We start from the raw sequence: 16118 nt of genomic DNA on the forward strand, positions 1-16118 counted from the left end.
CAGGAGCCACTTGGTACTATCAAACCAGCCCGACTTGCCACTGGTGCCACCTTGGGTCTGGGAACCATCCTGCCTTCGTGGATTTAAAGGAGCCAGCCGGCTGCTCCCAGCCACAGGCCCTCAACAAAAACCACGGCCCTTTTTTCTGGCAAACAAAACTTAGCTGCCTCGCTTCTGGATGGCAGATTGCAGGAGCAACTTGGGACTATCAAACCAGCCCAACTTGGCACTGGTGCCACCTTGAGTCTGGGAACCATCCTGCGTATTGTGGATTTTCAGGAGCCAGCTGGCCACTCCCAGCCACAGGCCCCCGAAAACAAACCTAGGCCCATTTCTCTGGCAAACAAAACTCAGGTGCCCCGCTTCTGGATGGCCGATTGCAGGAGCAACTTGGGACTATCAAACCAGCCCAACTTGGCACTGGTGCCACTTCGGATCTGGGAACCATCCTGCCTATCGTAAATTTTCAGGGGCCAGCCGGCCACTCTCAGCCATATGCCCCCAAACACAAACCACGGCCCTTTTCTCTGGCAAACAAAACTCAACTGCCCCTCTTCTGGATGGCAAATTGCAGGACGCACTTGGTACTACAAAAACAGCCCGACTTGGTAGTGGTGCCACCTTGGGTCTGGGAACCATCCTGCGTATCGAGCATTTTAAGGAGCCAGCCGGCCACTCCCAGCCATATGCCCCCAAAAACAAACCACGGACCTTTTCTCTGGCAAAAAAAAATCAGCTTCCCCCTTCTGGATGGCAGATTGCAGGAGCCACTTTGCACCATCAAACCAGCCCGACTTGGCACTGGTGCCACCTTGGCTCTGGGAACCATCCTGTGTATTGTGGATTCTAAGGAGCCAGCCGGCCACTCCCAACCACAGGCCCCCAAACACAAACAACTGCGCTTTTCTCTGGAAAACAAAACTCAGCTGCCAACTTTTTGATGGCAGATTGCAGGAGCCACTTGGTACTATCAAAACAGCCCAACTTGGTACTGGTGCCACCATGGGTCTGGTCACCATCCTGCCTATCGTAGCTTTTCAGGAGCCAGCCGGTCACTCCCAGCCATAATCACCCAGACACAAACCTCGGCCCGTTTCCCTGGCAAACAAAACTAAGCTGCCCCGCTTCTGGATGGCAGATTGCAGGACGCCCTTGGTTCTACAAAAACAGCCCGACTTGGCACTGGTGCCACCTTGGGTCTGGGAACCATCCTGCGTATCGAGCATTTTAAGGAGCCAGCCGGCCACTCCAAACCATATGGCCCCAAATACAATCCACGGAACTTTTCTTTGGCAAACAAAAATCAGCTGCCCCGCTTCTGGATGGCAGATTGCAGGAGCCACTTTGCACCATCAAACCAGCCTGACTGACTCCTGAAAATCAACCATACGCAGGATGGCTTCCAGACCCAAGGTGGCACCAGTGCCAAGTCGGGCTGGTTTTTGCAGTATCAAGTGGCTCCTGCAATTTGCCATCCAGAAGAGGGGCAGTTGAGTTTTGTTTGCCAGAGAAAAGGTCCGTGGTTTGTTTTTGGGGGCATATGGCTGGGAGTGGCCGGCTGGCTCCTTAGAATCCACGACAGGCAGGATGGTTCCCAGACCCAATGTGGCACCTGTGCCAAGTCGGGCTGGTTTGATAGTACCAAGTGGCTCCTGCAATCTCCCATCCAGAAGCGGGGCAGCTGAGTTTTTTTTGCCAGGGAAACGGGCCGTTGTTTTTGATTGGGGTCTGCGGCCGAGAGTGGTCGGCTGGCTCCTGACAATCCACAATACGCAGGATGGTTCCTAGACCCCTGGTGGCACCAGTGCAAAGGCGGGCTGGTTTGATAGCACCAAGTGGCTCCTGCAATCTGCCATCCAGAAGCTGGGCAGCTGAGTTTTGTTTGCCAGAGAAAAGGGCCGTGGGTTGTGTTTGGGTGCATATGGCTGGGAGTAGCCGGCTTGCTCCTTCAAATGCACGATACGCAGGACGGTAACCACACCCAAGGTGGCACCAGTGGCAAGTCAAGCTGTTTTTGGAGTACCAAGTGGCTCCTGCAATTTGCCACCCAGAAGAGGGGCAGTTGAGTTTTGTTTGCCAGAGAAAAGGGCCGTGGTTTGTGTTTGGGGGCCTATGGCTGAGAGTGGCCGGCTGGCCCCTGAAAATCCACGATAGGCAGGATGGTTCCCAGATCCAAGGTGGCACCAGTGCCAAGTCGGGCTGGTTTGATGGTGCAAAGTGGCTCCTGCAATCTGCCATCCAAAAGCGGGGATCCTGAGTTTTGTTTGCCAGGGAAATGGGCCGTGGTTTGTGTTTGGGGGCATATGGCTGGGAGTGGCCGGCTGGCTCCTTAAAATGCACGATACGCAGGACGGTAACCAGACCCAAGGTGGCACCAGTGCCAAGTCGGGCTGTTTTTGTAGTACCAAGTGGCTCCTGCAATCGGCCATCCAGAACCGGGGCAGCTGATTTTTGTTTGCCAAGGAAAATGGCCATGGTTTGTTTTGTGGGCCCTGTGGCTGAGAGTGGCCGGCTGGCCCCTGAAAATCCATGATACGCAGCATGGTTCCCAGAGCCAAGGTGGCACCACTGCCAAGTCGGGCTGTTTTTGTAGTACCAAGTGCGTCCTGCAATTTGCCATCCCGAAGAGGGGCAGTTGAGATTTGTTTTCCAGAGAAAAGGGCCGAGGTTTGTGTTTGGGGTCATATGGCTGGGAGTGGCCGGCTGGCCCCTGAAAATCCAGGATACTCAGGATGGTTCCCAGAGCAAAGGTGGTACCAGTGCCAAGTCGGGCTGGTTTGATAGTCCCAAGTTGCTCCTGCAAACTGCCATCCAGAAGCGGGGCAGCTGAGTTTTGTTTGCCAGGGGAATGAGCCCTGGTTTGTGTTTGGGGGCCTGTGGCTGGGAGTGGCCGGCTGTTTCCTGAAAATCCACGATAGGCAGGATGGTTCCCAGAGCCAAGGTGGCACCAGTGCCAAGTCGGGCTGGTTTGATAGTACCAAGTGGCTCCCGCAATCTGCCATCCATAAGCGGGGCAGCTTACTTTTGTCTGCCAGGGAAACGTGCCAATGTTTGTGTCTGGGGGCCTATGGCCAGCAGAGTTCGGCTGGTTCCTGAATATGTACGATACGCAGGATGGTTCCCAGATCCAAGGTGGCACCAGTGCCAAGTCGGGCTGGTTTGATAGTACCAAGTCGCTCCTGCAATCTGCCATCCAGAAGAGGGGCAGTTGAGTTTTGTTTGCCAGAGAAAAGGGCCATGTTTTGTGTTTGGGGCCTATGGCTGAGAGTGGCCGGCTGGCCCCTGAAAATCCACGCTCGGCACGATGGTTCCCAGATCCAAGGTGGCACCAGTGCCAAGTCGGGCTGGTTTGATGGTGCAAAGTGGCTCCTGCAATCTGCCATCCAGAAGCGGGGCAGCTGATTTTTGTTTGCCAGAGAAAAGGTCCGTGGTTTGTTTTTGGGGGCATATGGATGGGAGTGGCCGGCTGGCTCCTTAAAATGCTCGATACGCAGGATGGTTCCCAGACCCAAGGTGGCACCACTGCCAACTCGGGCTGTTTTTGTAGTACAAATTGCGTCCTGCAATTTGCCAAGCAGAAGAGGGGCAGTTGAGTTTTGTTTGCCAGAGAAAAGGTCCGTGGTTTGTGTTTGGGGGCATATGGCTGAGAGTGGCCGGCTGGCCCCTGAAAATCCACGATACGCAGGATGGTTCCCAGACCCAAGGTTGCACCAGTGCCAAGTTGAGCTGGTTTGATAGTACCAAGTGGCTCCTGCAATCTGCCATCCAGAAGCGGGGCAGCTTACTTTTGTTTGCCAGGGAAACGGGCTGAGGTTTGTGTCTGGGGCCTATGGCTGAGAGTGACCGGCTGGCTCCTGAAAAGCTACAATAGGCAGGATGGTTCCCAGAGCCAAGGTGGCACCAGTGCCAAGTCGGGCTGGTTTGATAGTACCAAGTGGCTCCCGCAATCTGCCATCCAGAAGCGGGGCAGCTTACTTTTGTCTGCCAGGGAAACGTGCCAATGTTTGTGTCTGGGGGCCTATGGCCAGCAGAGTTCGGCTGGTTCCTGAATATGTACGATACGCAGGATGGTTCCCAGATCCAAGGTGGCACCAGTGCCAAGTCGGGCTGGTTTGATAGTACCAAGTCGCTCCTGCAATCTGCCATCCAGAAGAGGGGCAGTTGAGTTTTGTTTGCCAGAGAAAAGGGCCATGTTTTGTGTTTGGGGCCTATGGCTGAGAGTGGCCGGCTGGCCCCTGAAAATCCACGCTCGGCACGATGGTTCCCAGATCCAAGGTGGCACCAGTGCCAAGTCGGGCTGGTTTGATGGTGCAAAGTGGCTCCTGCAATCTGCCATCCAGAAGCGGGGCAGCTGATTTTTGTTTGCCAGAGAAAAGGTCCGTGGTTTGTTTTTGGGGGCATATGGATGGGAGTGGCCGGCTGGCTCCTTAAAATGCTCGATACGCAGGATGGTTCCCAGACCCAAGGTGGCACCACTGCCAACTCGGGCTGTTTTTGTAGTACAAATTGCGTCCTGCAATTTGCCAAGCAGAAGAGGGGCAGTTGAGTTTTGTTTGCCAGAGAAAACGGCCGTGGTTTGTGTTTGGGGGCATATGGCTGAGAGTGGCCGGCTGGCCCCTGAAAATCCACGATACGCAGGATGGTTCCCAGACCCAAGGTTGCACCAGTGCCAAGTTGGGATGGTTTGATAGTACCAAGTGGCTCCTGCAATCTGCCATCCAGAAGCGGGGCAGCTTACTTTTGTTTGCCAGGGAAACGGGCTGAGGTTTGTGTCTGGGGCCTATGGCTGAGAGTGACCGGCTGGCTCCTGAAAAGCTACAATAGGCAGGATGGTTACCAGACCCATGGTGGCACCAGTGCCAAGTCGGGCTGGTTTGATAGTACCAAGTGGCTCCTGCCATCTGCCATCAAAAAGCTGGGCAGCTGAATTTTGTTTGCCAGAGAAAAGGGCCGTGGTTTGTGTTTGGGGGCATATGGCTGGGAGTGGCCAGCTGGCTCCTTTAAATGCACAATATGCAAGATGGCTCCCAGACCCAAGGTGGCACCAGTGCCAAGTCGGGCTGGTTTGATAGCACCAAGTGGCTCCTGCAATCTTCCATGATCACGTGAAGAAATACTTTCTTCTTTCAGCCATATGCTCTTTCTTCTCTCCCTCAACTTCTCTATCACCTCTCATCTGTTTCACTTTCGCTATCTTGAAGGTCCACAGGCTACTTTTCACAGAATCTTCAGGCCTGATGAAGTAAGAATGATGAATAGAACAGAGCTGGGATCTATTTTCCAGTTTGGATAAAATGCATTCTGCACACAAATCCAAGGAGAAGGTGCTGCCCCGATGCCCAGAAAAACTTTCACTCCTGCTAGTGTTCTACGTCAACCGCAACTTAGTCTGAAAGAAAAGCTTTTTCTCTGAGAGCATCTGAGATGTTTGCATGAAGCACTGATATCTGACATATGCAATTTTGAATAGGAGAGGAAAAAGAAAATGGCAAGGAGTTTTTAATTTTAGTGGTTTCAATTTTAATTTCCGTGCACTTTTTCAAAACTTGTCAGCTCAAATGCCCATCAACATCTTTTAGTCATCTGTAAGTCAGTATTCATATAAAATGTGCTTCAAATCCAAAGAATTTCAAATTTGCACTCCAAGCTTCTTTGCCTAGATTTATGATTTCCTACACATATTAGATGAAAGGAAGGCCTTTTTTACTGTGGGAGTGCTGGAACACTGGAACAGGTTGCCCAGAGAAGTTGTGGGTGTCCCATCCCTGAAAGTATTCAAGGTCACCTTGGGCGGGGCTTGGAGCAGCAACAAAGGAGAAGCTTGACGGTAGAGAAACAAAGTTGGACTATAGAAGAAACTCGGATTGAAGTATAGGAGCAAGTTTTCTCTCAGCTCTTGGGGTAAATTCAAAGTTGTACAAAATGACATTTATCTGTGCTATTCACTACTGTAACAGAAAGTTTCATGAAAACTGTACAGAAGATAGTAAATTTTAAAAGAGATAAGAATTACAGCATAAAATCCATGGGATGGGTTACAACATGAGACACTCTCTAAGAGAAAATCTCTGTGTTTCAGCACTTCATCGGGGTAAGATTTCATGAAGTGCCAAAGAAGGCGGCAAAATATCATTCGGGACATTATTTACTGGAATTCAGCCTGGCCATTAGTAGGAACTGGCTTTGAACACATCATGTAGATATACCACACACACTTTCCCTTCACTGAAAAATTACTGTTTACAACGAATAAGCAATTGACGATCAAAATTGATTGAAAGCATCTTAAACATGTCAAGTATTTCATTGTAGATGATCTGTGATCCAAATGCTTCTTCCACCTTCGAGAGGGACAGAAGAATTCTTCCATATCATGATGGTTTAAAATTGTATCAGCCAATGTTTTCTGCTGAAAAGATATCATCTATTTTTTTCTATTTTTGGAAGAAAATATTCCTAGACATACAACAGGTGAGAACTAAGTAATTTTAAAGAAACAAATGAAATTAAAATATTCTGTAAATAGAATGAAATGAAAAGCTGTGTTTTAAATAGGAGCTAAATATTAAACAGAATTTTTGTACCAGGCATTTGAATTACTGCACCAGCTCTTTTGCCCATCAAGAGAGGCATTTAGCATTTCAGTCTTTTCCAAGGTGTTCATGATCTGCTATGCTGATCTCTGTGTGTGCCTAGGTGTGTGTGGAAGGGGGGGCATGTGAAGGGGAGTGTGTATGTTTGCTTTACAATTGTTGTGGCAGATTCATGCCTCAGCTCCACATTTTGTTTTAAAAAGGTCACAACAAGTGGATATGAAGTTTACTATCAACAAGAGATCAATTCCCAAATCATCCATTTGACTCTCCCTTATAAATCATGTGCTTTGTTGCATATTTTATCAAATATACTTTCAAGCCAGATGGAGGAAGGAGGATGTGGGAATCCCTCCACCATCTTGCAACTTTTATGCAAGTAGGTTTTCAAGAAAATCATCATTTCTCTTTTAAATATGTCTGGAACAGGCATGATGGTAGTGTCAACCTGTTGGAGTTTTTGTTGCTGGAAGAAGTTGTACAAAAGGATTGGTTTTTACATTGACCAGTTACTGAATCAAGCGCAGGAATACATTGGAAATTCAGCTGGGGGTTCCTTTTCCCAGCAGACTACTTCTAGAACGAGCTTGTACACTGAAGCTGACTCTTTTGCTCTCTTTTTGTTTCTTTCCTATTTTCTTGGCTTCTTTGCCACTATCTAGACAATTTTGGAACTTTGTTCCCAACTAAAATGGTTTCAATAGTCTGATTGTGATCATACATTTTTACAAGGAATTTTTAAAATCTTTCCTCGAGTTCAGAAAGTCAAGGACTTAGATCTTTTTCTTCCCTTATCAATATTGCAATGAAATTGATAAATAAAGACCAACTCTTTATTTTTGTTTTTAACCCACGTAGATAATTCCCATCCATTCATCCATTTTGTGGACCAATAGTTGCCATTCTGATGGAAGCTGTCACTTCTTAACAATAGGCATTCTGTGACTATGTTGACAGCACTTTGGGTGAAGATCCTAACTGGTCTTAGATACACATAGGGAGAAATTTGCTCAGCCAGTGTCAGTCTTAAGCATGCGTATCAGAAGATCTTTCTAGCGCTGGGAATTTTCCCATGAAAGGGATTCAGTTAGGGAAGAGACACTTGTGCCAGAGTTTTACATTCTTCTTGAACACTGCTTAAGGAACTTAGATGCCATGTCCATTTGGATCTCTGTCTGCACAGAACTTTGTCATGCCAGTGCTTGAAATGCATCTTGAAGAGAATTCACTAGCACAGAATGAAAGAGAGTGGAAGGGGTTGGTGGGGCTAACCAGGCCCAACCCCCCTGCCTAAACCAGCATACCTAGAGCCTCTTGCCCAGGATTCTATCTGGGTGTACTTTTAATGTCTTCAAAGATCCAGGCTCCACAATCTTTCTGGGCAGTCTGTGCCGTGGTTCAGTCACCCTCACAGTAAAGAAACATTTACTGATGTTCAAAGGCAATCTCCTGTATTTCAGTGTGTGCCCACTGCCTCTTGTCTTTTCCCTCAGCATCACTGAAAAGACACTGATTCCCTCCCCTTTGCACTATTGCTTCCATATGTATGTGTGCTGCCATGTAGAGATAAGTCAAAAACCGCCCTGAAGCCCAGGCAGATAATATTCCCTTCATCTACCAGTCAAGTTGATTCATCAGAGGAGTTTAAAGTGATGTTCAGCCTGAAATTCCCCTGAAAAATCATGCTAACTACATTATTTGGTCGTCTTTCATGTGCCTGGCAAGGATTTCCAGGAAGAGCTGCTTCATCAACTTCCTGGGGATAAAAAAGAGGCTGGCTGGTTTGTACTATCGCGAGTCCTCTGAATTGCCTTTTTTGAAGATGGGTGTCATTTGCTTACATCCACTCTTTAGCCTCTCTTGTCGTCTACATCTTATCAAAAAGCTTTTCCACTACATCTGGCAGGGAGAAATTGTGCCAGCACAGAAAACATCTCCCATCGTGTTCTAGACGTTGCACGGATGTCTGCCAAGTGTTTGGCAGGAAGAAAAGAAAAGTTGTCCAAAACAGCTTCCAATCGAATGTTCATGTGATTGGAAGAGTCAGGAAAGTGCAAAAGTACGGTTTTGTATCAGTTGGCAAGGTGCGCACACAATCCCAGTGTTGTACAGCTTGCTTCTTCACCTTCCCGAAGCTGCCGCTCTCTCCGGCTCCCGGAGCCGAAGAAGCGGCTTCTTCGCGCAAAGACGATTGTGCCGCTCACAGTGCTCTCCTTAGCGCGGCTTCTGCCCAAAGACGCCCGGGAGCGGCTCTTAGCTCCGGACAGCATCCTACCTTCGTCTTTCGCGTCTTTTGTAGTCTACATCATAGCAAAACGCCTTCCCACTATGTCTGGCTAGGAAAAACTGTGCCAGCACAGAAAACATCTCCCATCGTGTTCTAGAATTTGCAGAGATGTCTGCCAAGTGTTTGGCAGGAAGAAAAGAAAAGTTGTCCAAAACAGCTTCCAATCGAATGTTCACGTGATTGGAAGAGTCAGGAAAGTGCAAAAGTACTGTTTTGTATCAGTTGGCAAGGTGCGCACACAATCCCAGTGTTGTACAGCTTGCTTCTTCACCTTCCCGAAGCTGCCGCTCTCTCCGGCTCCCGGAGCCCAAGAAGCGGCTTCTTCGCGCAAAGACGATTGTGCCGCTCACAGTGCTCTCCTTAGCGCGGCTTCTGCCGAAAGACGCCCCGGAGCGGCTCTTAGCTCCGTACCTTCCAAGTCAATTTTTTGGCTCGACAAACCAAATGGTATACTTGCAGCCGTAGGGCAGGACAGTGAACTGGACTTTCTCCTTGTAGAGAGAAGCTAATGAAAAAGTTTCACTGCAATCAGAGCAGGCTGTCAAACAAGAAAAATGTCATGAAAATAAGCCAGCCTTATCCTCTTGGTCTTGCTTGTTGTGATTGGCCAAGAATGAAATGTGTCAACTCTGTGTTTCTGGGTATCACATCAGTAACAGGTACTTCAGCTGCTGTACTTCTCTCCTAAAGTTAAGAACAGAATCCAAGGAATTGTGCTTCCATGGTCTCAATTCACCCTATGAAAAAGGAGTGGAAGGTGCAGGGGTCAATTAACTTGAATGGCCTATGTCAATCAGCGGCCACTGATTTCCTGAAGGCTTCAACAGGTTACTTGCCCATGTTTTTCTTGGAATTGTTTTAACCTTTGGTCATGTTTTTCTTGGGATTCTTTTACCCTTTCCCCATTTGTTCAGCCTTTGCTCTCAAGCCTTTGCTGACATTTCCAATATCTCGGTAGCCTGGAAAAGTGTTGTCTTGATTGATCACATCATTATTCCCTTCCAAGGGGCGTTTGCCTCAAGTCTCAGTTTGGCTGGTTTTCTGCTAGTTGATTGTCAGAGGGCAGCAGGTGTTTTGTAAGAGCAAGTACACAATCCCATAGCTTGCTTTTCTTTGGATTTGGCCTGTCTAGAAAATGGAATGACTAAACATCTCTGAGAGGCTTTTCTCTCCCCATTAGGTTTCACTGGAAGGGCAGATGCAAATCGTCTACCTAAAGTCTTGGCACAGAAGAAAGTAGTGGTTTGCTGCTGCATATAGCTAGAAGCTTAAAAAAGGAAGGCCTTGGGCTGAGGCCCATTACTTTGGCTAAGTAGAAAAGGACTGTGGGAGGTGAGGCAGCTGAATTAGAGGTAAATCAACAAGTTCTAGAATCGTCGTGTGTTCACAGCGTGGTGCATGGTGGTTGGTTGAATTGGGTTTGTTATGGCTTAAAGCTATGGAACTGATAAAGGCCTGATGTTGGAATCCATAAGGTTAGAGGATTTTTAAGAAATGGTTAAAAAGAAGTATGTAGGCCTTAGACTGGAGTTTTGTTAGCATTGCAGAAAAGTTTCCCATGCAAGCAGAAAAGATCTCCGTGCAAGCAGAAAAGTTTCCCAAGCAGTAGACGTGAAAATGGAAACAAGGTTATTTAACATATATCTTTAGAAGGTTAGCATGAATAGAACTCTGTTCTTTGTCTCTTATCAACTAGTCTTTGTTTTAGCTACGATTACCTATGTTTTATAAGATTGGATAGAATGCTTGTCAAGATGTGTTTTCTGTGTCTGATTGACTGAATTCTAGTCTGAGATGATTTTATGTATTGCTGTATGAGCCCTGTTGAAGGAGACATTTTTTGGTGTGGATCAGTGAGCTGTCATGTCTCCATTTTGTATTTTGAGACTGATGTGCTGGAAATAAAAGCAAAAATCTCTTCACTGGTCTGGTTACCATGTTATCCATATTTGGATATTTTGCCGCGGCCTAGCGGGTTCCTTTTTAAAGGCGTGGGTTCCTAACACTATTGGACTTATACCTGTCCTGTCCCCCGCATATTGGTGCCTCGTGTGAGGACGTAGAATAGAAGAAAAACAAAGAAAAATCGTGGAAGTACCAGCTGCGGAGACCCAAGTGTTAACAAGGAGCACACTGTATCATCTCTCCCGCTGAAGCCAAGAAAATTGTAAGTAACTTATCTCGGGAGAGCGCTTGGGTGACGTGGGGAGGCAAAATAGAGAAAAAGAAAATTATTAAAAGAACACAAAAATGGGAACGAATTTATCAAAAGTTGAATGGGATGTTTTTCATCAATTAGAGACAATGTTACAAGAAAAAGGTCACTCTGAAATTTCAAAAACTGAGCTTAAAAACTTACTTATCTGGGTTAAAGCGAATACGCAAGATTTAAATCTGCAGTCTGCTTTTACTTTTCATTTTTGGGATCAGATAAACTGGAGAATCTATAATCTACTCTCTCTCAAAAAAGATGAAAGCTTAAGAGAACTTATGCCGGTTTGTAGAGCGCTGTTGGAGCGCTGTTTTAAACAAACGGATAATAATAAGATCAACTTGGACTCAGAAAACAAAGCTTCTGGTTCTGTCTCATTAAATTCCAGTAAACCGGAGACTGTGTGAGTATCGGAGAATGTTACAAGTGTTGTTGCAAATGCTGAAAGTATTGCTTTGAACTCTGTTGAACAAAATCTTTCTTCTCTCTCTCTGGGAAAAAATGAGACTCTTTTGGACTTTTCTTTGCGTTGTTCTGTTAATGTAAAAATATGTGACTCTTGTAAGGGGGATGGAACAAAGTGTGTAAAAGATGGAAATGAAAAAGTGACTGTACTTCCTAAAATTGTTTGTGCAGGGACACTGAAACCTGAATTGGATTCTGTTGGGCCTGGGGTGGAGGCTGAGGTGGCTGCTTCCACTCGGGAAATTGTGGTTCCGGGGAACTCTTTTTCAGTTAAGCAAAAACATGGTTGTTCTGGTGTTTGTCAATCTATAGATACAGAGAAAGAAAAATTGGCTTTAAGGGTGGAGTCCTTTGAAAGGAAGAGATGGAAGAAAGTCGCGACTGTGTTGTTGCTGAAATTCAAAAAGCTGGACTTGAAATCTCTGCAACGAAAATTCAACAAGTTTCACCTTAGAAGTACCTGGGATGGAAGACGATGGAAGACGACAATAATACCACAGAAAATTCAGATCCGAACCAGAGTCAACAACCTACAAGAGTTACAACAACTTCTAGGAGAAATCAACTGGGTCAGACCGATGCTGGGAATCACCAATGATGAACTGAGTCCGCTCTTCCATTTGCTGAGAGGAAGTTGCGACATCACTTCGCCAAGAACTTTAACCCCTGAAGCTCGTGCTGCTCTCGACAAAGTCACAGAAGCTCTTCAAAAAAGACAAGCTCATCGCTGCGTTCCTGAAAATCCTTTCTTTCTTGCAATCTTAGGAGAGAAGATGCAGCTTTGTGGTCTCATTTTCCAGTGGGATGCCACAGACCAAGATCCTTTGTTAATAATGGAATGGGTTTTTCCTCCCTACAGGTTTTCAAAGACCATTTGCTCAGTTTTAGAAATGATTGCATACATTATAATTAAGGCTAGAACCAGATTGTTAACTTTGGCAGGTCAAGAATGTTCAGTTATCGATTTGCCATTGAAAAATGATTATTTCAATTGGGCAATGCAAAATTCTGATGATTTACAATATGCATTCTTAGGTTTTCCAGGTGTTTGTTCCATACACTATCCAGCTCACAAACTACTGCTAGCAAAATTGAGTTTCAGAGAAAAACCTAAATTAACACCAGAACAACCATGTTTTTGCTTAAGTGAAAAAGAGTTCCCCGGAACCACAATTTCCCGAGTGGAAGCAGCCACCTCAGCCTCCACCCCAGGCCCAACAGAATCCAATTCAGGTTTCAGTGTCCCTGCACAAACAATTTTAGGAAGTACAGTCACTTTTTCATTTCCATCTTTTACACACTTTGTTCCATCCCCCTTACAAGAGTCACATATTTTTACATTAACAGAACAACGCAAAGTCCAAAAGAGTCTCATTTTTTCCCAGAGAGAGAGAAGAAAGATTTTGTTCAACAGAGTTCAAAGCAATACTTTCAGCATTTGCAACAACACTTGTAACATTCTCCGATACTCACACAGTCTCCGGTTTACTGGAATTTAATGAGACAGAACCAGAAGCTTTGTTTTCTGAGTCCAAGTTGATCTTATTATTATCAGTTTGTTTAAAACAGCGCTCCAACAGCGCTCTACAAACCGGCATAAGTTCTCTTAAGCTTTCATCTTTTTTGAGAGAGACTAGTTTATAGATTCTCCAGTTTATCTGATCCCAAAAATGAAAAGTAAAAGCAGACTGCAGATTTAAATCTTGCGTATTCGCTTTAACCCAGATAAGTAAGTTTTAAGCTCAGTTTTGGAAAGTTCAGAGTGACCTTTTTCTTGTAACATTGTCTCTAATTGATGAAAAACATCCCAGTCAACTTTTGATAAATTCGTTCCCATTTTTGTGTTCTTTTAATAATTTTCTTTTTCGCTATTTTGCCTCCCCACGTCACCCAAGCGCTCTCCCGAGATAAGTTACTTACAATTTTCTTGGCTTCGGCGGGAGAGATGATACAGTGTCCTCCTTGTTAACACTTGGGTCTCCGCAGCTGGTACTTCCACGATTTTTCTTTGTTTTTCTTCTATTCTACGTCCTCACACGAGGCACCAATATGCGGGGGACGGGACAGGTATAAGTCCAATAGTGTCAGGAACCCACGCCTTAAAAAAGGAACCCACTAGGCTGCGGCAAAATATCCAAATATGGATAACATGGTAACCAGACCAGTGAAGAGATTTTTGCTTTTATTTCCAGCACATCAGTCTCAAAATACAAAATGGAGACATGACAGCTCACTGATCCACACCAAAAAATGTCTCCTTCAACAGGGCTCATACAGCAATACATAAAATCATCTCAGACTAGAATTCAGCCAATCAGACACAGAAAACACATCTTGACAAGCATTCTATCCAATCTTATAAAACATAGGTAATCGTAGCTAAAACAAAGACTAGTTGATAAGAGACAAAGAACAGAGTTCTATTCATGCTAACCTTCTAAAGATATACATTAAATAACTTTGTTGCCATCCTAAAGCCAATTCTACAGAAGCCTATTGTTATTTGTCACGTCTACTGCTTGGGAAACTTTTCTGCTTGCATGGAAAACTTTTTCTGCTTGCATGGGAAACTTTTCTGCAATGCTAACAAAACTCCTGTCTAAGGCCTACATACTTCTTTGTAACCATTTCTTAAAAATCCTCTAACCTTATGGATTCCAACATTTCCCCCTCTCTGTTTGACCCAGAAGCTTTCATTTTCTTGTCGCTTGCTATTTGCGTTTCATAGCTCTATTGCAAAATTTCTGCTTATTATCTGCTGAAGACCTATTTTCACTAAACTGAAGCATTGCTATATTACGGCACAGCAACTTAATGCTGTGAAGACCCAATCCCTGAAAGAGAGATATGAATCACGTTTGGCAACAGTCACAAGGCATCGTTCAAAAAACTCTGGTCGATTCCAAGGCCTTAATTCAAAACCTTCGTTCATTTCAATACCCTCATCTACTGCTTTCGTGAGATTTCGTACACTCTCTGTGCTTCTACATCCTAATTCTCCTGCTTGAATGACAAAAACTTCTCGGACTGTTTTGTTCATCATTCGCCGAAGACAACAGAGTATACAAGGTGTCACTATCAATATCAGTATTAGAACACCTAATATGTAAAGACCTATCTTGCAAAGTTGCCTTAGCCAAGGTGCAAAACTCCAATTTTGAAACAAATCATCCAACCAGGAACCTCCATCTTCTTTAATTTGGGCTGTCAGATCCTTTAATTTTTGAATGCTTTTGTGAATGGATTCAGAATGATCAGACAAATTCATACAACACAATCCTTCAAATTCCTCACAACCATGTCCTTGTGCCAGTAAGAGAAAATCAATGGCTGCTCTGTTTTGAAGAGTAGCATGTCTAATACTATCAACATCGGTCAACATATCACTGATTGCGGAGGATGTGGCATTAGCTTGTTTGCTCAGCCAACATCCAACTCGATCTAATTGTCTCAATGCCACAGCTGAAGCCAATTGGGGTAGAAATATACCTGCTGAAAGCCTTCTGGCGGCATTCCAAGGCATAAAATCACTCTGACAGTTCTCATCATAGTGAGGAACAGCTCTTGTTTTCCTTTGTTTCTTTTTCATCACTGCTTTGGCAGTGGGGGCAATTATGGTAAGCATACCAATGCTACAAGGGCCACCTTCAAGGTGGGCTGGAATGCCTTGCCAACCTCTGTCTCCGCAAATGATCCAATACCCTTTTGGCAATTGCCGTGGATATTGGTCCGTCTCCAGAAACACATCCCAACTGTTTGAAACATTTGCTGCCCTGAGAAGTTTTTTCAAACAAATGTTCCAATTGAAGGAAGGACTGTTTCCATTGTCAATTCCACCTGGTTTACCATTGGATTCTTTTCTGACCAAAGGAAACTCTTTCACTGGCACACCAACCAAACAGGTTGAGAAAGGCTTTTCTGGTTCCGAATTAGACAGACATATAGTATCCAATCAGGCAGCCTTGGCTAAGGTCACTCAAACATTCGTTTTCGGTTGATCCACAGGCAAATCTGCACGACAAAAAACAATTAACATCAAGCAAAACAAGTATACCATTTGATTCTGCCCCATCTCTTTCAAGAACTAAGTTTTGGCAGAATTCTTTCTAAACAAAAACAATAACCTAAATTTTCAGCCAAAAATTAGCTTTGTTAAACAAACATTCAGCATTCAATTCGTATACTCATAAATAACATTGGCACAAAATCAGAGTTCATGGGTTCCACCGATTCACAAAGAACGTCAGGCACAAGAGGCGTCAGGCGAGACCCGTGATCCTTCGATTCGGTCCACGTCTGCGTACTCGCTTCCTCAGTTCTAGGCTCGACAACAGGTTCTGAAGTGCGATACGGTTTGACGTTTTTGGCAGGAACCCACTTAATTCTTCCAGCACCTGTGGAAATAGAAGCATACCCTTTGCCCCACGTTATTAATTGAAACTGACCTTCCATCTGTCCAGAGTAAGGGTTTCTAATTAGAAGAGGAGGACGTTCTTTCAGTTTTGCCTGTGTGCTATTTGAAAAGTGTCTAAAGATTGGTGGATCTGGTTCTGTACTTGAA

This window comes from Melospiza melodia, chromosome W (assembly GCF_035770615.1).
Source record: "Melospiza melodia melodia isolate bMelMel2 chromosome W, bMelMel2.pri, whole genome shotgun sequence".
Taxonomy (NCBI): Eukaryota; Metazoa; Chordata; class Aves; order Passeriformes; family Passerellidae; genus Melospiza; species Melospiza melodia.